The sequence below is a fragment of the Desmodus rotundus genome, chromosome 2, assembly GCF_022682495.2.
Source record: "Desmodus rotundus isolate HL8 chromosome 2, HLdesRot8A.1, whole genome shotgun sequence".
Taxonomy (NCBI): Eukaryota; Metazoa; Chordata; class Mammalia; order Chiroptera; family Phyllostomidae; genus Desmodus; species Desmodus rotundus.
Window position 1 is genome coordinate 187772114 of NC_071388.1, and position 24529 is coordinate 187796642.

The 24529-nt window shown below is 39.3% G+C and overlaps 1 protein-coding gene across 27 annotated transcripts in view; it reads left to right on the forward strand.

The window, feature by feature from the left end:
• MAP2 (microtubule associated protein 2) overlaps positions 1-24529 on the forward strand; it is a 250353-nt gene that overhangs the window by 120064 nt on the left and 105760 nt on the right. For 20 of the 27 annotated variants that reach the window (XM_024563876.4, XM_045198307.3, XM_045198308.3 and 17 more), the window contains exon 3: positions 2519-2586. The exons of 2 other annotated variants lie outside the window; for them this stretch is intronic. The gene's annotated coding sequence lies outside the window, so the exon portion shown is untranslated. 5 more of the 27 variants (XM_045198300.3, XM_053919026.2, XM_045198298.3 and 2 more) reach the window with 4 other exon arrangements.

A 24529-nucleotide genomic window follows, 5' to 3' on the forward strand; every position in this document is an offset into this window, starting at 1 on the left:
TTTGATCCCTGTTACTCTTTCTACCTCCTCCCCACCCGCCTTCCCCCCCTGAGATAACCACCCAACAGTCGTCTGTGTCTCTGAGTTTTTGTTTGTTTGTTGATTTCAGTTTTATATTCCACACATGAGTAAAATCATATGGTTCCTTGACTTTTTCCATCTGCCTTACTTCGCTTAACATGATATTCTCCAGATTCATCCATGTTGTTGCAAATAGCAGTATTTCATCTTTTCTGATGCAATTGCCCGATTTCATGCTTGCAGAAAGAATGATGCCCGGGATGATAGAATGCCTACTATATGATCACTGAGTTCAGGTTCAACAAGATAGGTTCACAGAAGGGCAGTCATGCTTGATTCATCTGATTGCCAGACTAGAAATTAAAGAAAGGCAGTGACATAATCACCCCACATTCTTCATCCCTCCAGTACATTACATCACAGATATTAAGCAAAGCTAGTTCTCAGAATGATTACAAAGCACTTAGAGAGGAAGATCTGCTTTAGCAAATAAAAGAAAGATGACAAAATCAAAGACAAAGAATGTTTCTAGGATCTGTTTTGATCGCAAACAGAGTGGGAGAGCACATGGAAGGAAATCACTCGGTGATAGAATAAAAGTAGGGGACCTGCATCAGGAAACTGGGATGGTGTCTCTGCTGGATTTCCACTCAGCTCTGTGGCCTTGGTCCGGTTCCCTGGGCCTTGGCTTTCTCACCTGTGAAACAAAGGGTGTGGAACAGGCTGAGTAGTGTTCGTGAATTCAGGGTATGGACAGAGACACGGGGTGGCAGGCTCCATTTTCTATGAAAGAAGAGTAATTTGAATATTTATGAAAGCAAAATTAGCTAATGATCAAAAAATGGAGAAGAAAGGCGGCTAATGGAGAATGCAGATTTGTTCTAATACACTTAAAATATAATATAAATCTGAGACAATTTTTTCCAGGAGAAGAATGAAGCATATCAAAGGCCTCTAAATTGACTCCACTGTAATCTTTTCTTTCTATCACCATCTTATTTTTCTCCATACTTTCTGTTTCCAGTAACCATGGTGATGCAACCTCCCAGCAACCTTTTCCACAGCCGGCCCTTTTGGTACACATTGAATTTGCTTTTATTCACTGACACAGGGAGCTAACAATGCTGCACAAATTAATTAATGTATTAACACTTTCCCCATTCCTTCTGATCAGGAAATAAATGCAGAGATTTATTCCACATTTAACCTCCCTACGTAAGGGGCACTGTGAAACAGGAATATTCAATGGTTAATTTCAGATACTGGTCATGCCAGAGATTCAATTCCCTGCCTTGGCCCTCAGGGACTGCGAAGTCCCAGCACTGAAGCTGGTCGCCGCCTTCTTTTGCTCGTGTGTATGAACAGAATAAAATTGGCCACAGAAATGACAGATCAACCTTGGTTGTCTAATCCTCTGTTTTTTGCTGCATTCTCCCTTGTAAGGAAGACATTTCCAAGTGCATAATTATCACAATGAAAAGGGGACTGATTTTTTTTCATAAGAAAATATTTGTAATATATGCATTTGTCTAATGAGCATGGTTATTTGTTTTGGAATATAAATAAGCAAATGCAATACTCAGTTTTAAAAGATTGTAATTATCTGCCAATGACAAAACATTAAAGAAAGTCTGTTGTCACTGATGCAGATAATAAAATTTCCCAGGACCTGTCATGTAGTCACATCCAGTTGGCGGATCCTAACTTATTTGTAATCCTATATGCCGGAAAACAGCCTCTCTGCTTAAGCAGTCTGTGTACGTGTGTGTCTGGCATTAGCACAAAGGAAGACCAGATGATGCTTATAGACTCGACTCCTGGGGACACACTTGGATGGAGGCAATTAAAATGCCCGTCAGGCATTTGGTACCAGAAGCCCCTACGGCAAACCACTGAATCATAAGCCAGGGCTGCACCTTATTGTCAGTGAATGATGGCGGAGCTGGGTGGCTTGTCATCATTCTCGAAAATTCTGAGGCTAGCAAGCTCTCTCTCCCTCTCCCACTCGCCTTATTTTCCTTTTCGCCACTGCGGGGACTTTTTCTAATTTGCAGCTCCCCTTTCCCTGATACACACAGGCGGGAGCTGGGGGCTTGCAGACTGCAGTCTGTCGGAGCTGGAGAGCCAGAGCCAGAGCCAGCCTGTGGAGATAATGCTCCTGGAGAAGGATTCCGCAGCGGTCCTTAAAGGCTAGACTCAGGTGGTGTCGCGGCATAAGCACGGGTAATGGTTCGGGAGTTTTTAATTTTGATTGTGTTTTATTTTGAATCTGTTTCCCAAGGGATCTGCTTTATGTGGTCTCAAAGTAAAATGCTTTAAAACTCTTTTAATGAGCTTCCTAAAAATTCAAGTCCTGCGTTGTTTGCGCTACAGATCTGAAGACGTAGCTTTATTGTCTGGATGTAAAGAATGCGTTTGTTTACTGGTGAGTTACAATTTTCAATATTTACTCGACAAATCTATATATGTATTTTTTCCTTTTGTTTTGTTTCGGTAGATTCTTCAGTTTGTTGTCTCTCACGGAGGAAACATTGATTGGGAACCACTCATTCAGAAAATTAAAAGGTACCACATGTTTTGTTTGGATGTTTAAATGAAGGAAAATCAAGGAGGGATTTGGATGTTTTTATTTGAAGTAATCTCTCTGTGGCTGGTCTTTTATCCTTATGCCTGCATTGGTCATTGTCTATAGAATGTACGATTTCCTAGGCAGAGAATGCCATTATCCAAGGCTGTTTTGATTAGATATCTGAAGAATTGTGTCTTTTGCCTGTGTTGCAAGTCTTTAACAAATATTACTATATCTGGCTTATTGTTGGATTTTTTTCATAACAGCTAAAGAGTGTACAAAATTCTCTATGTTAATAAAAAGTCAATAATTTGAATTTAAGGGAAATAAACTAAGTATTGATTTTATCTGAGGAAATCCTGCTAAAAAGTGATTTTTTTTTTAAGTGGCTAAATTCTGCCCTTCCCAGGTAGAATGGGCGCTAGAGAAGAAAGCCCTGGAATGACTCAGTATTGTTGGGTTTCGTGAATAAAAGCTTGCAACTTCTTCACGGATGCTTTAGCGGTGGATATATTTAAAGGCTGAGGTTGTTAGTGATTAAAAGAACTGATTTTACATACGCTTTATTTTGCATTGACAGCATGAGAAAGTAATCTTTCATCTTGCCGTGAAAGCAGTTTAAGCCATTGAACCCAGGCCTTATGCCTTATGGGAAAAAATATTAATTTTCAAATTCAGTATCAGGATATATATTGATTAGAGATGGCAAGTATGGGTATTACCTTTTTCTTTAATTCTTTAAGGTTACCTTAGATTTTAATGTATACTCCTGTCAATGAAACCTTCATTTATAATTTGGCTTTAAAAAAATGGAAGACATTTTCTGAATTGCTGAGAAGAAGATCGATAACGTCATTTAAGCCTTTCCTTGGCATTCCCAGAGTATTTCCCCTCAAGACTATCTGTCCAAAATATTTTACGCAGTAAGGTTAGTTTTTTTTCTACTATAGTTAATAAAATGGCTAATGTTCAGCTACTGACCCCACAATATCAGAAGTGAGTTTACACCTGTGAGCTTGAATATTTGCAGCAGCTGAGAGACTGATGCATTGTCCTCGTTCAATTTTCTCTGCAATGTGTAATTATGAGAACCTTAATTTATTCATTCCACAAACACTTAGTAAAAGCCTTGCTTCTGTGGGTGGTTATTATGGGAGGGGGAGGGGCAGATGTCACTGTCACCACCCTTCCAAAGTGTGGGGCAGCATCATATACTATTTTTTGCACAAGAAAATGAATTTGTTAACATAAAGCACTGTGCTCTAAAAGAAAAAGAAATTGCATCATTTCAGATATTGAACAAAATCTAATAGACTAGTCTATTAGATTCCTTTCATGCATTCAAGGATCCATGACGTATGTTGCACTGTTTCCTCAGAAATTATTCGGTGAAATCATGTATGAAATCCCCCAACAGGACTTGCTATTTCCCTTGAATATTGTAAAGCACATAGGGCCATATTCTTTTTAGCTTTCACTCACAGTAAGTGAAAGTATTTTATGTTCGGTTAAAACCCCCCTCTTTTTTCTCTTTTCCCATCTAACTAAATCCATATAGTATATATTTCATATGAGAATCTGTATCCAAATCTTCAGACTCACTAGCAAATCATTACATTAATTTTGAATTCTGGGGCATTTAGATGAATTGGAAAAGGATGATGTTATTATTTATCACCAAAATAAGAGTCTTCACTATACTCAGTAAGAACTGAAACTAGAGAATTGGCATCTTATCTCACCAAGCCTCTTGGTCCCTAAGTTTTCTAGTACAACCTAAAAATTCATCTAGGTATGTGTTGACAGATTTTGTGTCATAAGGCAGTTTATTCAAATAGTCTGTTATGTTGTCAAATCAGAATAGAATTTGAATACTGGACTCTTAAGAGAGTCAGGGATCTGGATGATGGTTTTTCTAACCAACAACATCTGTCTCGGCATTAGTTTTGGCACTAAATTCTTTTATTGATTTTTCACTTGTAACCTTCAGCACATAGCATAATGTTTTGAGCACAGTGGTTCAATAAGTATTTATTGAATTGTTTGATGGATAAATAAATTTGATGGGAAAATCTGCATTCCCCGCCCCATTACTTTTTTGTTCTTGTTTTTCAAGAGATTACACACTGTGAGACATTTAGCACATTTTTTGAGTTCTAAAATGTTCATTATAAATCCCTAATTTATGATAATAAATTAGATAATACCAGGTAGAAAGGCGGGCAAACCATGTGTAAAAATTTCTCCAGGCTCTATGGAAAAGAATTTTTCTGGTTTTAGGTTAAGATGGAAAGAACTTTGAGATGTCCCTTCGCTTTCATCAGCCGGGGAAAGAGCCAAACTGCAGCATGAGTTTTGCTTTCTGGACACTTACTAAATATCCCAGCTCGACATTGTTTACTGCTCCTCGTGGCTTCAGCCAAGACTTTGCTGCAGCAGAGGGGAGGAGGCCGTTGCTCTGTCTCTCTTTCTAAATGTAACACTAGAAATGATGTCATAGTCTTCTCAAACACTTTCATGCTCACTGTGGACTACTTCAGTATGACATCATTTTATGCATATATACTTAAGGAATCTACAAAGAAACTTCTAGAATCATAATAGCTTTAGAGGAATCTATTCTTTCTTGTTGTCGTTTATCTTTATTAATAAAACTATCATTTTTGTTAATGTGCAGAGAATATTCTAAGCCCTTAGTGCATGTCATGGAGTCTCCTTTTAACTCACTATAATCCTGGGAAGTGAGCGTGGTGTCCGTTTACAAATGAATGAACTGAGACTCCAGGTGATCAATCAAATGCAAGACAGGCCCAGAGTCCTTCATATTAACCACAACACACAGCATTTTTTTCTAGTAAGTTTTGAGCTCGTTGTCGTTGTTTTAATGTTTCATGTATGCACATGGTATATATGTTGCTGCAATATATGTATGCTTATAGATTCTTTTTTTATATACATAATGAAGAGGCAAATATATCTTCAAATACTTCACTAAAATATTCAAGCTCTGATAGATTTTATACTTTTAATGTATACTTTCTATTTGACCTGGGGAACTTTCATCTTTAAGGAGTAATGTCAGAGATAAATGAGGAAGTTTTAAAATGAATTAACAAAGCATCTCCTATGTCATTACAATGAATTTACATTACTGAACTGTGTAATCTATATAAGAAAATAAGAGAATTCAGGTGCTAGATAGCATAATGGATGCCTTATCTTGCAAAGGTTTTTTTTTTTTTGTAATTTAAATAACGACGAAGGAAGTTTCAAATGGCTAAAATAATAAACAAGCAGGGACTATCATGTACAGTGAGAAAATACCACATTCAAACTTAAGTAAAACTTACCTAGAAAAATAACTGAGGGTACTAACAATCACACAAATATGTACTCAGATGTTCTACTTGCAAAGGAATATATACAACGAAACACTTTGGAGCTCAGGGCGTATAGAAGAATGAGACAAGAAGTCGCACCAATGCTCTCTGGTGCTGTAAGAGGCACATGAGTAATTTCTTAGGGGACTTCGCTGCGTGGCAGGATTACTCCCAATTGAGAAGGGACTCAACAGGAAATACATCCTGGAGGGTGAGTCCTTTGAGATGGAATTTAGGAATGAATGGAAGTATTCAAGGGAGAGATAATGCATGGAGAAGCTCCAAGAAGAATAAACATTAACAAAGGAACCAAAGGAAGTGAACATGCTTGGAAAGTTTAGACTGATCTCATTTGTATTCTAGAGTGTAGGACAGAAGGGGATTCTTAGATGGTAAGGATGGAAAGGGATGTGGATACTATTAGATGGCACCGTAGGAAATGGATAATATTCTGTTCTATTTTATTCAGTTCAACCTACACATTGGCAATGGACCTTATATGCCAAGTTGAGAAGGGTTTTTTTCAGTGTTCAATGGGAAGCTATTGAGTTTATATTGAAGAAAAGACCATTATGACCTCAACCGCATGTTCAGATGACTTTTTTTTTATAGCTGTGTGAGATAACTTAGAGTTGTGTGTGAGAGCACGTGGAAGAAAGCATCACTTTGAAATAATTCAGGAAAAAATGAAGGCCCGAAGCGACGTTTGATTGTGGGCGTGCAACAAGAGGTCATGACAGTGAAGGGTGTTTCTTGAGCTTAAACCCATATACAGAGAATAGCCAGACCTGGACTGGTAAGAGGGAGTGAAAAGCAGAAGGACTCAAAGGTGGCTCTAATGTTTGAGTTTGGGAAGTGGAAATGTGAAGGGAGAGAGGTAGCTAAAAGCTACTTGAGGAAAGAAGCCCTCTTTTGTTTGTATTGTTTCTCTGGTCCCTAGCAGACTGCCTCGCAGGTAGTAGATCGCCAGTAAATGCCGGCTGACTTAGGGGGGCCCAGCCCATGCCCTGTTCCTGCCTTCATGGGGCTTTCCTTCAACGGGGGAATAATCACCGGGGACACAAACTAAATTAAAAGATTACTCAGGTAGCTGTGCAGAGAACGGGTGATAAGGTGGTAAGAGTAGATGCTGGGGGATAAGCTTTGCAAACTTTACAGCAGAGAGGAAGCAACCGAGATCTTACTAACAGCAGCAGATTCAGAGTCAGTAGGTCTGAGGACAGGCCTGAGATTCTCTAACGAGCTCCCAGGTGATGTTGCCACTGCTGGTCTGTGGCCCTCACTTGGATTAGATATTGAAAGGTGAATGTCCTGAGAAGAAAAATTAGAAATGATCAGAGAAGTTGTTATGAGCAGGTCAAATGTGAGCCCTTCTCTTCCTGCAGCTGTTACGTACTACATACTTTTCAACCTCTTTGATAGTGAGAGAGAGAATTGTTTCTCTTGTGAGTTACTTTGATTCCAACCAGTTGTTTTATGAAAGATCCATTAAACCAGCCCTAAGGAGCTACTGACATTTCATTCATCCTGCCAGTGCTTGATGCTTATTATGCCATATAATGAATCCTTGTGGCTCAGGTTTGGGGATGCAATTGCACATAATTCTCTGCCAGTTTCTTCACTCCAATTCTGCTCCGTGCTTCGTGATTTCTCTGGACTTCCTTGGACTCCTCTCTGCTTGGATGTTCAGCATAGTGCTGGCCTACTAAATTCTCTGCCCCTCTCGCTCTTGACATCTCTCGTGTTCCTCTGCACTTAGTAGCGAAGCTTCTGGGTTTCCACATGGCATCTTCTGGTCTCTCCCATCTAAATGCAAGCTTTGGGGGACTCTGCTGAAAGCCACAGGGAAGTTTTGAGGATAGTCTCTGATTTAAGGAATGCATTTTTTCCAACAGAATCATTTCTTTTTGGACGACTGTTCTGGTTGATGATGGCCTCTGCTTCCGTGCACGTGTTTGTAGACTGGTAGGGCACTCACAGGGGCAAAGCGCTCACAAAAAGCCCTGACAGGTTCTGTCTGGAGTGGTAGAGTCTTTCTGCCTCCAGTGCTAGGCTCTGCCTCTCAACACTCCTTTGTAGCTACAGGAACTTGGGAAAATTTACCTGTTTGCTTCCTCCCACACCACGCTTTGCAGCTGTAAAATAAGAAAATAACAAGTTCGATAAATATGGCCTACTCATCCATCCAGGAAAACAGCTTAAGTGCACATGAAACATCTGTGATGTCCTCATACTTACTCATATTTATCCTTTGTTTAAAGGGCTGGCGCTGTCTCTAGGTCTGGATCACTGGGCCTTGTCACTGTCATTTTGTAATTTGGTGTTTCTTTAAACAGCCAAGTAGGCATGAGTAGTGTCATTAGGAACTTTACGTGAAAAATTCCAGTGAAATATCAAATTAGTTTATATGAACAGGAGTCAATTTAAATTGATAACCACACTTCTTCAAGGAGAACATTTAGTACCTGTCCGTGAGGAGAGAAATCAGGTCCCAGGCATCTCGGTCTCTCCCTTTGTTGTCTACATAGAACATGCCCTTGATGCATCTGCCAGATGGAAGCTGAGGAAAGGAGTGTCGTGTGTGAGTGTGTGAGTGTGTGACTCTAGTCTTTCTGTAGTGGATAGTGCCAGTCTTCTTCGCATTGTTGAACCGGAACCGGTAAAATCTCCAGAATTTGGATACCATGTCTATGCCCTCATGCCCTTTAACTACGTTCAATAGTTAAGAGTCTCGGAGTAGCACAGGACAATTTCTGGTCTTTCTGACACAAATCCTCCCTGTCTCTCTCAAAAAAAAAAGTCTAAATCAACCCTTTGTGTGTGTGTGTGTATTTCATTTGAGTCTGCTTTGCATGGTTTGAATTAACCTTTCTTCAGATTCCCTCCTGGTGTTAATGACTCTGGATTATGACCATTTAAAGCAGCCGGAAGTACCTTGATCCGCATCTGGCAATTGTTAAAACAAAGCTACTCTATTTAACACATTAAAACCCAGATATATTTCTTCACATTGTGTAAGAACTTAGGAAACGATATTTTTTTTCCAGGAAGATCTTATATTTTGTTTTCAAGGTTAACCATGTTTATGTTTAGTTTTCTTTAAAAATATTTTCGTGCTTCTTGAATGATTTCCTTGTGATAAGAGTTCATAGTTAGGTATACAGAATAAGATACAGCACAGTGGCGATAAAGGTTCTTTCACACATTGCCTAAGAGCGACTGGATAGCATGATTTCGAACATATTGCAGTGAATTTGTGATATTCTAGAATCTCAAAAAAAAAAAAAAACCCACTAGGCTGCCTATACTTTAAACACTGGGAACAGAAAGCATTAAAATTACTGACTTTACAAGATTACATTGGTACTTGAGATCTAACAATGAAAAAATTTTGAAAATCCTGCTTAGAACTCATGGGCCTATGTAACTCATATAATTCTGGTCAGAATGCTGTACTTTTTCTCTACAAGATGGTGGATAGTCCCATATATCAAAGGGAAATAATAAATGTAATATATAGCTTAATGTGTGCATGCATTTTTAGTTCTGCATTGTACATTATGCTCGCAAAAAGAACCAGGATGTGGACTTTACATTATGAAATTGTTCGAATAATGTGACCAATTAAATTACATTTAGACTTTAAGAAAAAAACATTCTGTACCACTTTTTAAGTTTTAGAAAGCATTTTCTAATACATGACATCCCAAACCTCACAACAACTCCTGGTGTGGGAACGGCAGATCTTGCTATATTTATTACAGACAAGGAAACTAAAGTTAGAATGGCCTACCCAACTCTCCCCACTAAAAAACGGTGAACCTGGGGCTCATATCCTTCTTCTGACTCCAGAGCCTTTTACTTTCAACTTCTGTGCAGTCAAAGCAGGTAAATGAGTATGCTGTCTTAATCTGCACAGTTTTAATAATGCACTTGATTGCTAAATTAAAGAACCCATTCCACGGTAGCCATGACCTTCACTAAAGGGATTGCCCTACTCTCCCAAAAGACTCCAGCATTTAAAGCCTAAAACAGTGTGGTGTGGAGCTCAGTAAATACTAGTGAAAATAACAGTTACTTCTGAAATGGTTCTAAACCTTTCAATATGCAAAGGAGATAGGCTAATATAGCATAGAAAATGTAATCTTACTGACTTAAAAGCATCTGACGGAGGGTACATTAATAATAAGAATCCATTGTTTAGTTCTAAGTTTCACAGAATTTTAGGCAAGTGGTAAATAACTCAGCAAGAACCTGAGATAGCAAAGAAAGTCATTATCGCTTCAGAAAATCAGATTTGTGGAGAAACATCTTTAAAAGCAGGCATTGTGATTTGCATGTTAGAATAAGGGCTTATAGAGAACTTTGAGGGGGAAGCTGTGAATCCCAGTTCTGATCTCAGATGCAGATGGAAGGTAGCAAGCATAAAGAAAAAACAGTTGTGTTTTAGAGGCTATTGAGAGGGGTTGGGGCTGAGGTTAGGTGTCTCAAGGCAGATACCCACAGGGATGGGTCCACCAAGGGCATGCTTGTTTTGGCGGCCCACCTGCTCCCCAAACTCTCCTTTCCACCACCCTCATCCAGGCTCTCGTTATAACATGTCGGGGTTACAGACATGCTTTTATCTGGTTGCTCTGCCCCAAACACCATCACCCCATCAGTCTCCCAGAACAGACAGTAGCACCCTTCTTTGCAGTTTCTCTTTTTTCCCTTCAGTGGTTCTCATTTGCCCTCTTGAGCTATACTGGCCAATAAATATGGCTGCTCCTGGCCCTATGCAACTATTTCTTTAAATTATTTAAAACAAAAACAATTCATCTTTCATTTCCTTGGTCATACTAGTCACATTTTAAGTGCTCCATAGCCGTATTATTTTCTTAGAACATTATGTGCTATAGGGCATTGGACGTTGTAGTACCTTTCCCTAATCACAGTGTTTTGTTGGAGAGCGCCATTCTGGAGCAGAACCAGACCCCTCACCCAAACATTCAAGGACTGCACAGACCTCTCACCCCTCACTAACCCTGGGCACACACCCTCCATTCCACCGGCTTCTCTCCTTTTCTTCTTCATCCTCATTACTACAATTAAAATTTAAATAATAAGAGTTCTTATTTATTTCATGCATATTATATGCCAAGTACATAAGTTTTCTCATGTGATTGTTTAAAAAGAAAGAGGTGAAGGAGGAGGCAGAGGAGGATAAGACCTTGCAAAATAGTTTATCCCCATCTTACAGAAGAGGAGATGAGGTTTCGTGATGTTAACTGTATTTCTCAGAGACGAAGAGCTTTTACTCAGTGACGCTCAAAGTAAAACCCAGGTCTGTGTCCTTAACCAGGGGCAACGTGCCCCCTCTGCCAGTGGTCATTTGGAAATGTCTGGAGACATTTTTGATTATCGTAACTGGGCCAGAGCTACTAACTTCTAACAAGCAGAGACCAGGGATGCTGCTAAGTATCCTACAGTGGACAATCCCCTGCAACAAAGAATTGTCTGGCCCAAAATGTCAACAGTGGCAAAGTTTTGTTTTGTTATCTGTCTCATCCCACAAGAATGTAAAGTCTGAAAGTATGGGAACTTAGGTTTGTCTGCTGCCTTTGGTATTTCTCTTGTGCCTTAAACACTTGTTACCACAGAGTAGGCATGCAATGTATGTTTTAGAATGAATGGTGAGTTTATTACTTTTAATTAAATTAATACCTGCACATGGTAAAAATATATCAAGCCAAATGGACAAAATAAAATAAAAGTTTTTCACCCTAAACCTATCTCCAATCTCACAGCCCCCTGAAAACTATTTTAATAATTCCTATTCTCTAAGAGATCTTTTGATTGCCATTTTGATTATATACAGTAGTTCAGTTTCTTAACTTCGAACATTATCTATTGACTTCCTCCAATAAAAATGAGGAATTTTATACACTAACACTGTCTCTCCCTTTCTGCCTTCATTTTTAGTTTGTTGTTTACAGTTCATTCAAATATCATTTGATTTTAAGCATCCAGTGTTACTGATAAAAAGTCTGATATCGGTCAGATTCTCATTCTTCTGTGAATAACCTTGATTTTTTTTCTTTCTAGTAGACTTTAGGAATTTTGTGAAATTTCAAAAGGATGTGCCTCGATAAAAGTCTTTTATCATGTATCCCATTTGGTAATCTGATCATTTTAAATTATGTCTTTTTAACTCAGGGAAACTTTTCTCTGTTTTTCTTTGATTTTTCTTGCTATCCCTGCCTCTGTTCTATATTTAGGGGGTTCCTGTCGGTAAATGTCAGACTTCCTGGTTTGAATGTCCTGTCTCCTTTTTCACATATTTCTTAAATCCCCCTTTCACTTTTTCTACATTGTAGGAATTTTTGTCTTCTTCCTCTTCTCAGCTGAATTATTTGCCTTTAGCCCTGCTGATTCTATTATTTCAATTTAGTGAATTGCTTATTTGAGAAATCATATGTTAATTTCTAGGAATTCTTATTCTATGGCTGGTAGTTTTCCATAATTTTATTTTTCAGAAGGAAGTATATTTTTGATGTATGCAATATTCTTTCTAAGGTCCCTAAGTTCTCTCCTGTTCCCCAGATTATCTCTATTTCCCCCAAGAATCTTTTTTTTTTAAGTATTTTTCTTGTTCAGTTCCTGATTTTCTTCAGATTGATTTGGAGGGTGTTGCATTTGTTTGTTCTGCTGAATGAAGACCGAGGCTGAGGACCACAGGCAGCTGTGAAGTTGCCTCTGTGGTTGTGCAGTCTGTGTCCCCTCACTGTGACTGGCAGGTCTGGGCGATCAGGAAGCAGGCATCCCAGAGGAGCGTGGGGATGGAGCCAACAAGGGGAGCAGGCCAGGATCCTCGCAATGCCACCATATGTTTTAATTCTGCACCCATTTATCTGTACCGGACCAGGTTCCACAACTGATCACCTGCTTTCGTTAAAGATTAGTTCGTGTTTCCACCCTTAAGGGCAACAGCTTCTCCTGGCAGCGAGAAATCTAGTAGCAAGGGAGAGAAAGCAGGGTCCCCGCTGTTCTGAGTATGCTCTAAATGAACCGCCGTGATATTGGTCCTGCACTCCCCGTGGACTCTGTTTGAAGTCTCTGAAGGTGAAGTTTCTCCAGGTTTCCTGAAAGAACTTGCTAAGCATCCAAGTGCTCCCGCCAGCAGTTTCCTTCCTCTTTTTCTCTCTTTCCATCTCAGCCCATGGGCGTCCTGCCTTCTAGAATAGCCTCAATATTTTTGTTAGGCTACATGCTTTTTCAACATTTAAAAAATCATTTTAATACTAATTTAGTGAAAGAAGTATGTGTAACTTCTCCATCAATGACCGTGTTTCATTTTCTTCACAATGATTTTTATAACATCAATATATGTTTGCACTACAGTCTTTTATACTAATTATATTGTTCTACCTCTACTATTTACTAGCTAGCTGGAAAAATTACTTCTCTTTCCTAGGCCTTTTTTTTCCCTGTAAAATAAAGATGATAACTGGTTTTTAGTGTTGAGTTGAACATGTGAATGCATGTTGTCAGCTCAAAAACAGAATGTAAACATAAACTGTCTTTATACCTAAGGCTAGAGTAACAAATGCCAAAACCTGGAGATCAGCCATAGTTACAAGGAAACTATTTCCCTCCCCCACAGGATGGCAAGGTAACCCTAAGCAGGGACAACAGAAACTGTATGCGATGTAAAGACCCAGAAATCATGCCCTGGTAGCAATACTAAAATAAGCGGACCAAGTATATAGTTAATATGCTATCAGAGTTAAATAAATAAATATGTATTAATTTAACTGGTAGAATAGAATATGTGACCTAATGTTGTGTAATCCTTTGCTTGGCAAAATTAAGAATGTGAATATTTATGTTAATAATGAGTATAATTTAATGCTGCTAATTTGCTGCCACAATACTATTATTGATTTTCTGTGGCTAAATTTAATTAAAGGTTTCTGTTCTTTTAGTGAGTTTGGAACATGAAACACACAGTAAAATGAAAATAAAGGATATGAGAATAACAGGAAAGTGGCTTCACTGTAAAAGTTGGAGACATGGTAAGAGGCAAGTTAGGAGTCACGTCAGCCTTTGAGTTCAACAGACTGGGAATCACATGTGGATGATAAGAGTGTTCTCCCCAGCTTGTCCAAACACAGTATCTTACGGGAAGGCCTTATTCTTAGAAACAAACTGAGAACCCATCGAAGAGACAAAGTATAAAATGAATCAGTGCGAATGTGTGCTGAGTGATGCACAGAGCACTCCCTGCCTGCCATTAGTTCTCATTTTCTGCACCAAGTTATTACATTCTAAAGTTAAATCTCTGTAGAGGTTAAGTCACCAGACTTAGTTAAATGTTAATGGATCTAGTAATATAACATAATTTAAACTCAAGGCCTCATGCTAAGGAAAGTAAATAAAAAGCATTAGTTTGGCTTTTTTATGGTCACTATTAAAAATAAAGAAAATGAAATCAAAACAACTATACTTAACTATTGGCATAGCTGAGGCTGCTTTCTAGCAGTATAAAACCATATTTATTGATGGCAAAACTCTGTTGAACTTACCCAGCCCATCTAGATTGTAATTGAGGTTAAAAAGTGTACTTGGAGTCTTAGGCAAATGTGTAGTGTTATTTCAAAGTGAGTTCATTTCAGTGTGTTTTAATTTTATGTTGTTGTTAAGGCCTGGTACAACTTACAAGCCTTAGTTTTTTACAGTCCATTCCTAAGGCCTTAGCCCATAATTAATGTGATGTAGATTACTTTTGTCCAAAATGTTGATGATCTCTTTCTTCCCCAGTAGTAATGGGACTCCTGCTTTTGGGGAATTCTAGCCTCCTTTGAAAGTAGATGTGACCATATGACTAATTTCTGGCCAGTGAGGTGTGAATACAAGTTGTGTGTGAAACTTAGGTCAACTACTTGTCATCACTTCTACATCTTTCTGCAGTTGGGAATTGAGACTAAATGGCTGGATCCTCAGCAGCCATTTTGAATATTAGCTAATCTCATAATGAATTTCTGTTGGGTTTAAGCCACCGTTATTGGGATTTTCCCATTACAGTCTACCCTAGTCACCATTTATATGACAATTTTATAATTTTTATGTACTTTCAAAGGCTCTGAAATGTCACTTTATCAACTATCATTGTTATTTATGTAAATCACATTTATATTAAAATTGCTACCTAAAGTATACCAGTCCAGTCAATTCCCAAGTCCTATCAGTTCTACTTTCTAATTTTTCAAATCCACTTATTTCTCTATCCCCAAGGATCATGTTAGTTAGTCTCTCACCATCTCTGATCTTCACAACCACAACAGCTTCCTGCCTCAACTCTTGCTCCATCTTTTAAAAATACAATCTAGTTATGATATTCCTGAGTTCAAAATCTTTCGATATTTCCCATAGCATGCATAAAGTTGGGAATCTATAAACTGTGCTCCCTAGCCATCTGTGATCTGGACTCTGACTCTCTAGGACCATCTTGAGTCTATTGCTTTGGGGCTATTGCGTATATATTTTTTTCTCTTTGCCCGGAACACTCTCTCTACACTCCTCTTCTCATCCCACTCCTACCTCCCCAGCCCCTCCACTTACTCAAGTCCTGCTTATTGGTTAGGTCTCAGACTCCATGGTTAAGCCTTCTCTCAGACTCTGGTCTAACATAGGCCTGACATTACATGCTCCACAGCACTCTGCACCTGTCTCACTATTTATCAACTTAATGCAAGTCTCCTGCACAAGACTGGAACCTTCTTGAGTGTTTGTCTCATTCCCAACTAGAACCCCAGAACCTACTGCACAGAGTAGTTGCTTAAAAATGATGTTGACTGACTGACAGACTGATTTTTTATTCTATTCTCTTTCCCTAAAAAGCATATCTAACTGACATCTCAGCCAAAGTTCCATTTATCAAAGTTTCATTCACCCTCTAGATCAACAAAACCATGTATATGGTCTCCCTTTAATTAGATACTTATTTTTCTATTTTTCCGTCTTGTTGTGAACAAGGCAGCATCCCCAAAAGGAGTCATTCACACATGTTTGTGTCTTTCCACAATGCCAGGTTTATTAGGGGAGGCCTCTCTAATAAGCCAACAGAGTCTCACGCAGGTTACACGCGGTGGGGTGTGGGGGCCCTTACTCGATAGACACAAACAGAGCGAGTGTCCGGAGAGAAGTCCCAGTCACTGGCACCCACAGATGGAGAAGCGGGTGGTGGTCTTGAGCAGATGGCTGCAGTGGTGGCACGAATCCTGTGGCGTGAAAGTCCAGCAGGGCTGCACGCGTGCGCCATGGCACAGCCAAGCTCGGCCAGCGGGTGGTCAGAGCTCTGAGTTCTTACAGACCGCCAGGGGCGTAGGTCCCACTCATATCGGTGTCCAGATGGACTCCCTATCCAAATGTTCAGACTTGTGGTTTTGGGTGTCTGGGCACCCTCCTAAGAGCATACTTATTACACCCCATGAACCCATGATCAGTGCATAGTACTTGACGTAACTGTCATGGCAACAGTGACTCCATATTGGATTGTCAAAGGTGTCCAAAATGTCCATTCTGCTCTTGCTCTACATACCCCTTTAATTAAGACATTATTTTGAGAGCAGTTTTAGGTTTGTAACAAAATCGAGAGGGAGGTACAGAGATTCCGCCCATACTCCCTGCCCCCACACATGCACACCCTTCCCTTTGATCAGCGTGTCTCACCAGAATGGTATATTTTTCATCAAGGATGAACATTGACAGATCGTTATCACCCAAAGTACACAGTGTACCTTAGGGTTCACTCACTGTGGGTGTTCACTCAGTGAGTTTGACAAATGTATAAGGACGTATGTCTATCCATATAACATCATACAGAGTATGGTCGCTGCCCTAAACACCCTGCGCTCCACTTAGTCATCTCTCATCCCCACAGTTAACTTACTTTTCTTGTGATCCTATGCTGGACTTTAATTACAGTGTGTGTGTGTGTTTTAAGTAGAATTCTAAATTACTATTTGGGAACACATTCTAGAAAATACGAAGTCTTTTTAGAAAAGTTTTTTTAATAACAGCCTCTATTTATAAAGCTATTTATTACGATTGCCTTTATCCCAACGAAGAGGGAATTTCTGGAGGCAATGGCCATTATTGCCTTTTGTAAGCAGAATGTCTGGCACATAAAAGCCTTCAGCAGACGCTGGGCTATAATGTGGTGGAATAAGTGCATTCTTTGAAGTTAGATACCCTTGGGTTCAAATCTAGTTTCTGGCCCTCATCAGCTGTGAAAAATTGGGAATTTATCCAGCCTCGGTTGTACAAAACAGGAATACGATCAACCTCATTAGGATACTGAGGGAGTTAATGAGGGTAATTGACATAGCAGAAGGTCCATGATCAGTAGCAATGATTACGACTTTCCAAGTTTATATTTCCCCACCCCCTTCTTAATAGTCAAGGTAGGTGCTCAGTTTTTTCTTTATGCCGTGTTGATGCTGAGTACTGTAAGGTTAATAAAGATCAAGCCTAACACTAAATAAAAGGTAGGGAAGACCTATACAAGGAGGATGGAAGGCACTACACAGTCTTGCTCATTGTGTCCCTTTCTGCCCACTCCACCCCCCACCCGACACCCCCGCCGCACACACACGTGCGCACGCACACTGGCACAAACGTGACTGGTGAAAAGCAGCAAGATAAAAGATGGAATTGTGTTAAATCACCCAAGGTCACCAGAAAGGCTTGGAAATCATTTACATTCTAAATCACACCACCTGCGGCCACTGCTCTCAGGAGAGAAGCTGGTGTGGGAGATGTTACAGAGTTCAGCTGTCTCCCTTGGGGCTTATCTGCAATGCAGATTTTTCTGAGCCTTTACTAGCAGCTTCTGCCTCCAAAGCAACCAGCTGCTCTCAGTCCTTCCAGCTGGCTTAATAGGATTTGTCTTCTCTGTAGTCTGCTTCCGAGGTTACCCACCACCAGAACAGGTACCAGACAGAGATTTTTTTTTTTCCTCTCCTAACTTCTATCAAGATCCCTACCAATCCCCAAAGTTGAAATGGTCCATTCTTGCCTGACTTGAAGAAAGGTAAATGTGTGAGTGATCATTTTCTGCTCCCTGCCTCTTGCTTGTAGATGTTCTCTCTCCTGGGAGCTCTCTGTGGGCCCCTGTTGCAGAGTTGGGAGTGGCACACCTCCTTGTAAGGCTGCTGGAGCCAGGGCACCCTGGGTGAGTTGGGAGGCAGAGGCCCAGAATTGGCAGGCTTCCATTGGTCTGAGTGCTGGTGTGCTACCTGATTTAAAGTGCTCTGCTTTCAGTTGAGCCAGGAGTCTGACTATGCAACCTTTCCTGCGGGTTAAGGTTAGGCTTCATTTACCTGCACAGATTCTTGCTTTAGTGTTTTATGACTAAGCAAGCCTATTGTGTGGCTAATAGCTCAGGGCAGTTCAGGTTTAGGCAACTGTGTATTCTTGGCCAGTTACTCTACGGGAATAGGTTTCTCACCGTAAGTTCAAAAATACTTATCTCTGAGTTGGGAGGAATAAATGTCATATTGATTGTGAAGTACTTAGCAAGATTGTGAAGTGCTTAATAAATCTTCCTTTTGAAAGATGTACACTTTGTATCTATGAGTTAAAGTTAGTTTATAAGACAGTCTCTGTGATGCTACTCTATACAAATCAGTACTTAGACATGGTCAACAAATGGCGGCTGGCACTCCAGTTATTTTCATTTATATTTATTTGCATTTAGTGACAAACATTAATTAAGGCTAAGTCAATTAATCTTTTTTGGTGTTTTCCTTTTTCTTTCTTTTTTCAGTCATAATAATGAAGGATTTTATTTTTGGAACATTTTCGTTTAGAAGTATCTCATTCGTTTCTATATTTTACATGAAAAATTATTCTCTTTTTAGGTTTAACTCTAATCACATTTCATACATCAGGAAAATGAATTTTTGAATCGAGAAGAGGAAATACTATTTATTTTCATAAGATATATAATAATCTTTGACATATAAAACATTGCTTTATAAAAAGATAAATAGCTGTTCATTATTTACAAGAGAGTTTTTATGAATTATGTTCAAAATGCAGTGAGCTTGGAAGCCAGTAGGCTGTAGAGGTATGCTCTTGGGAGTTTTTCTTGCTTTAATGTTTCTCCCTTTGTGTCACTAATGACTAACCATGTATGTGAATGATAAAAATGCTGATTAATTCTGGGGATTGTCAATAATGATTTCTGCGTTCACTTCAAATCAGTTCTGGAAGGTCAAATCACACTTGGCTGACAGAGTGTCTTTCTGCTAGGTAGGGCCTGTACGTAAGAAAGAGTGACAGATATTAAACATCTTAAGAAAGAATAAACAGTATTAAGAAGTAGTACTGCTTATATTTTTAAAATAAATCTTAATTTTCAAAGGTGTACACTTTGTATCTACAAACTGAAATTAAATTGTGGTACAGACTCAGTGACATTTAGGGGGTGGTTGTTTACTTACGTGACATGCATAAAAGCATCCGAGCTTTAAGGTTCAGCTTCATAAATCACTCTTCACAAACACTTTCTGTGAAAAATCTCCCAAACATCTGACTCAAGCATCTAATATGCTTGCTTTTCTAAACTACTTGTTCACCTTTTGAATTTTGTCTAGTCTGAAAAGAAAATTGATCCATATGCATTACCTTCTCAAACAGGTCTCAACTATTTGTCTTTTTATATTTCCTCCAAATGAAACGAATCAACTCTCAGTTAAAAAGTAAAAGTTGGCAGATTTCTTTTACTGTTGAGGTTCAAGATAGATATCATTGGCTTAACACAAATCTAGAAACTATTCGGAATTTTTTTTCTTCAAATACATGTAAGTAGAATTAGCAAAGGATGCAAAGGGCCGGTGGGCCACCTGTTCGGTGATAAACTAAATGCTGCTGAACACCCTTTGCTTTTTGTTTCACACGCCCATGCTCAGCCAGGCCAGAGCCACCTGGACTTCCTTTAGTCGTTGGAAGGATGGGGCCTTTTGTAAACTCACTGGGTCAGAATCCCAGCACTTGGACTAGACAGTGTAATTTGGTAGATGAATACAGAAATAAACCCTAAACTTCTGCTACCGGTAGAATAATTAATACCCACTACCAATAAAGGTACATACTCACACTGGGAATCTCTCTTAATGAACCCACAGAACAGGGACCAGCTCTCCGGACAACTGAAAAAGACCAAGAAGACTTAGGTTCTTGGAAGAAGCGCAGTGGATTCTAAGAAAGCCAAAACACTGCACTACCCCTCCAATGGGGTTTTTTGTGAAAGCGAAGAATGGGGCTTGGTGCCACCTCTCTAAAGTAAATATTCCACTTTGGAAATTCACTACCAAACCTTAAAATGGCTCATAGCTTGCCCTGTTTTCTGGAAATAGGAAGCAACTGCTGAGAAATACCGTGGTGACCACATCTCTCTGGGAGCTCTAGAGGGAGGTTAATGAGTTCGGCAGACATCTCAAGTTCAAAAATCAGGGGCTTGAACTAAGCCCATTTATGACAGAAACTGACTAACCTTAAAAATCAAAGAAAGACAAGACATCCTAAGGAAGTCTTTTTTTCTCATTCAGATCCAGAGTCACACCATCTTCAAGCTTGAGGACAAGAACAGTTGGTTGAATAGAATTCTCTGTTCAAACAGACTTGAAGCCTGGAAGTTTCTGGGGAAAATAAACCCCTTGGTTTATTTAACGCTAAAGCACAATGTGGAAACTGCCGTATGGCGTGGCTATGTTGTTGTTTTCAACCTGGCGTGTTGCCCATGACAAATGCTTACGAAGACCTTTTCACTAATCAATAATCCACAGGGAGAGCTCTAGCACCCACAGGGTGTCTCCGTAGTTACTGTCCCACTGGCTGCAGAAACTCGAAAGCTGGCCTTTGCCCAAACAATGGACAGAATGCCCATGAACAACATCCTCCCTGGTGATGTTCTGTGGACCTTCTGTGTGTAGGGGAGAGGAACAGGCACAGAGTAAACGTTTAAGGGTGCATTTCCAGAGCTTTTCTGCTTTGGCGGGCAGCTCCCTTGGCTTAGTATTAATAAGTGGGAAGAAGAGTTACTCCCACTGTTCAATCTGTATTTAACCTCTTATCTCTTTGTACCCTCCATTTTGGGCCACATAATAGAATAGCCACAGTTTTACATGTTTATGACAGAATCTCAATATTTGGAATAATCGTCATGCTATAAGAGAACCCTCCTTTGTCATTAATGGTCCTGATCTTTTTATCAGTGGAATGACCCACACTTGCTGTTATTGGTTTCAAAGTTACTTAACTGTTTAAGGACTCTGTGTACTCAAGGGGCAAAAACAGAGATTTGGAAAAGTTTGTGCAATGCCAAGGTAAAGCCACAGACGTCCTGCTTTTCTGATCAGAGGAATGTGTACTTGCCTGGGGGGATGTGTTACACATTCCAGTGAGCTAAGGGTTTTGCACTGTGGCGGGTCACATGGAATGCTGGAGGATTTTGTTTTGTAGACTGTGTACATTCACTAGTTTGCACTGATTTCCCTCTGTGATCCCCCAATCCTGTCCCGCATTAAGGAGAGGGACCAAAAGGAGGTTGTAGATTAGGGCAGAGAGCAAGCAAGACAGACTTTTGGAATGATTGCATTTGCTTCATCAAAGTTTCACCTAGAGTGTTCCTAGCAGACACTGAGGTATTCATTAAGTCTGTGCCCAGTGCCCTTGAAACAAGGAATTGCCCTTGTACAAATCCCTGTCTTACTCTGCCCTAATCCAGATGAGCCAGTCTGGTAGTTTGGTCCTTGAGGTAACAAAAATGACTGTCTCACAGAAAGTTCAGTGCTGTATCTACATAATCGTAAATTGTAGCAAAGAGGCGTTTGCTCCTGGCCTTAAGAAATTTGCCAACTTTCATTGTAATATACATTTGTTATCTGATATGAGCATCAGCAGTTAAAACATAATTAGAATTAAGAAAAGGGAGATCTTCCTACACGTGACTGACTCTTGTTTTGTGTTGGAAGCTTTTGGCAAAGGGTTTTCATAAAATTGTCCTGGGAGTGCCAGCAGAGTGACTTACCATGGCGGCCTGTTTCACGGAGAGCAGTTGCGGTGTGTTGCGCAGACAGGCAGGCAGACCTACAGCCCTGTGCACGCGAGTCACGTTGTTTGGAGAACACTCGTAGGTCCTTTTATTACTGAAGCAAAAATAACAAAATAATTATCCTGCTGTAAAAAATAAAAACTAACAATTACAGTTTTCCAGGCATGTCGTGTAAGGGGACAGGAAAGGTGAAGTGTTGGTGTCAGCAGTCCCAAAACAGAACGCTTCTGCAGACTGAAATAAACTCCCACGTCTAAGGGCCTCCCCACAGAAACCCGAAAAACTTCAGGGCCCCAATGAGACTGTATGATTATGGCAATTCTACATAATCAGAGAGATGGAGATTTTAAACTTAATCATGAATTTCCCTGTGTGTGTGTGTGTGTGTGTGTGTGGAGAGAGAGAGACAGAATACGAATGAATGCAGAGGTGAATGAATAACCTCTGAGAGGAAAATATATGGATAGAGGAAACTGGACTATTCTGAGAAACACTGTTAAAAATGCAGTTTCTTCTAGCTGGTATTAATAGTAGTCTTCTCCACAAAATATTTTGATGAGACTCCATTGAATATCTTAGTTTTGTAGGACTTGTGGACAGCACAGGGAAATAGATTTATTTAGAATTAGATCTTTTTCATTAAACACATACAAGACTTCATCTAATAATAATTGGTCTCAGGAAAGGAGACATTTAAAGTGACTCTTCCACACACACAGATCGAATTTCATTAAAATTATCGGGAAAAAGCATGAGGCAATCTTTAGTTTGAAAACATAAATGTTATGAAATAATTTTATTATAGATGCACATCATAGAAATATTTACATTATAATTGAAATTATATGCCAATTCTAAGAAAAAGGAATCAATCAAGTATTCTTGGGGTTTTTTTAAGAATAATTTCCCCACAAATTTTATAGAGAACTATTCAACATCTTTTATGCCACATTTGACTTTTTCAGCATGCTCCTTAGAAAGGCTGTTTTTGTAGAAATTCAAAGACTTAATGTATTTTCCCAATTCCTTTATAATTATTGCACCACACAAATAAAGTGACTGTGTATCCTCGTCCCTGGGGATTGTGTCCACACCAGACCTTCATTTTTCTGTGACTTGTCTGTTACTTGAGCATTTCTCCAAAGTTGATTTCATGGTCTTTAAAAATATCCTGCATCTCTTGCAAGACTTGTGATTTCAATGTGCAGTTCAATGGTATCAAATGTGCGTTGTGTTGTCAGGTGGTAACGTGTTTAGGCGGCCACTTTGGCATCAACTACGGAGCAAAGACCATGATTTTTTGAGGGGGACAGAAGCTCATGTTAACCAGGATGGATGTCCAAGAGGACACATGTTGTGAACGGTCAGCTCGTTAGTGGCCCATGTTTGTGTTATGATGAAGGGACCAGTAGAAAAGAAAGTTTCCAAATTTATAAAATAGTCTTCCGCACTTGAAATCATATACCAAGCCTTTTCTTTTAGAAAGCATCCCTTTGCTTGACAGCACCAGAGAGGACTATTAATAATAAGTTGTTCAGTGTTTTTGATTTCTGGCTGTTTCAGAAAATTACTTGAAGACTGTTGCTAAATGCACATCCATGGATAAAACTATAAACGAAATGAGTTGCCAATTTAGTTCTCACACACAGTGAAAGGGCAGGTTGTTCCCCTTGGTATTAACATGCAAAGAAAGACTGAGGAAACTGGTGTTAAAAATACAGTAGATTCACTTTGTGAACCCAGTCTAATCAGACACTTGCTACTTAGCATCTGTCTATTGAGTTGGGCATATCTAGAGAAGCTCCAGGAACGTCTGTGCAAAACCCCTCCTTTGTCTTGATGACATCACTTTGAATGTAATAATTATGACGTTCGGTGGTTGAGATCATGTCTATGAGTCATTTGCTTTTGTGTTTACGAGGCTATCTTTTTTGGAGCTGAGTAACTGCATAATTCAGTTGCCTTTTAAAGGAGAAATAACAACATAAAAAAAATCATACATTAATTCAAGTTAGCATTGTAAAGAAGGACTGATATTGGTATTTTAAGAGTATACAACGGTAAACTTATAGCATTACAGATATTAAATATATAATTTGCTATTGTATTCATATTGAACTGTAGCAGAAATATTTATTAACCTTAAATTTTCTGAAGTCATTTTTTTATTTTTAATGATCAGGAAAACTAATAGTATCTGCCAGGTAGTACAGTAAAATAATAATGATAAAGCTCATCCACGCAGCAACATTTCTTACGTTACACTATACACATCCAAGGTGCGTCTCTGAGTAGGTGGCATTCTACTTTCAAGTAGAGTTAGGAACTGTATAAACATTGGATACAATTTGACATTTAAAACATTTTCAAAAGTTGAGGGATGTTCTGAATATTTAATGTTGCTTTTTTCCAGTATCTTAAGAGATATATACAGGGAGAAACAATTGTTGTATTGAGTAA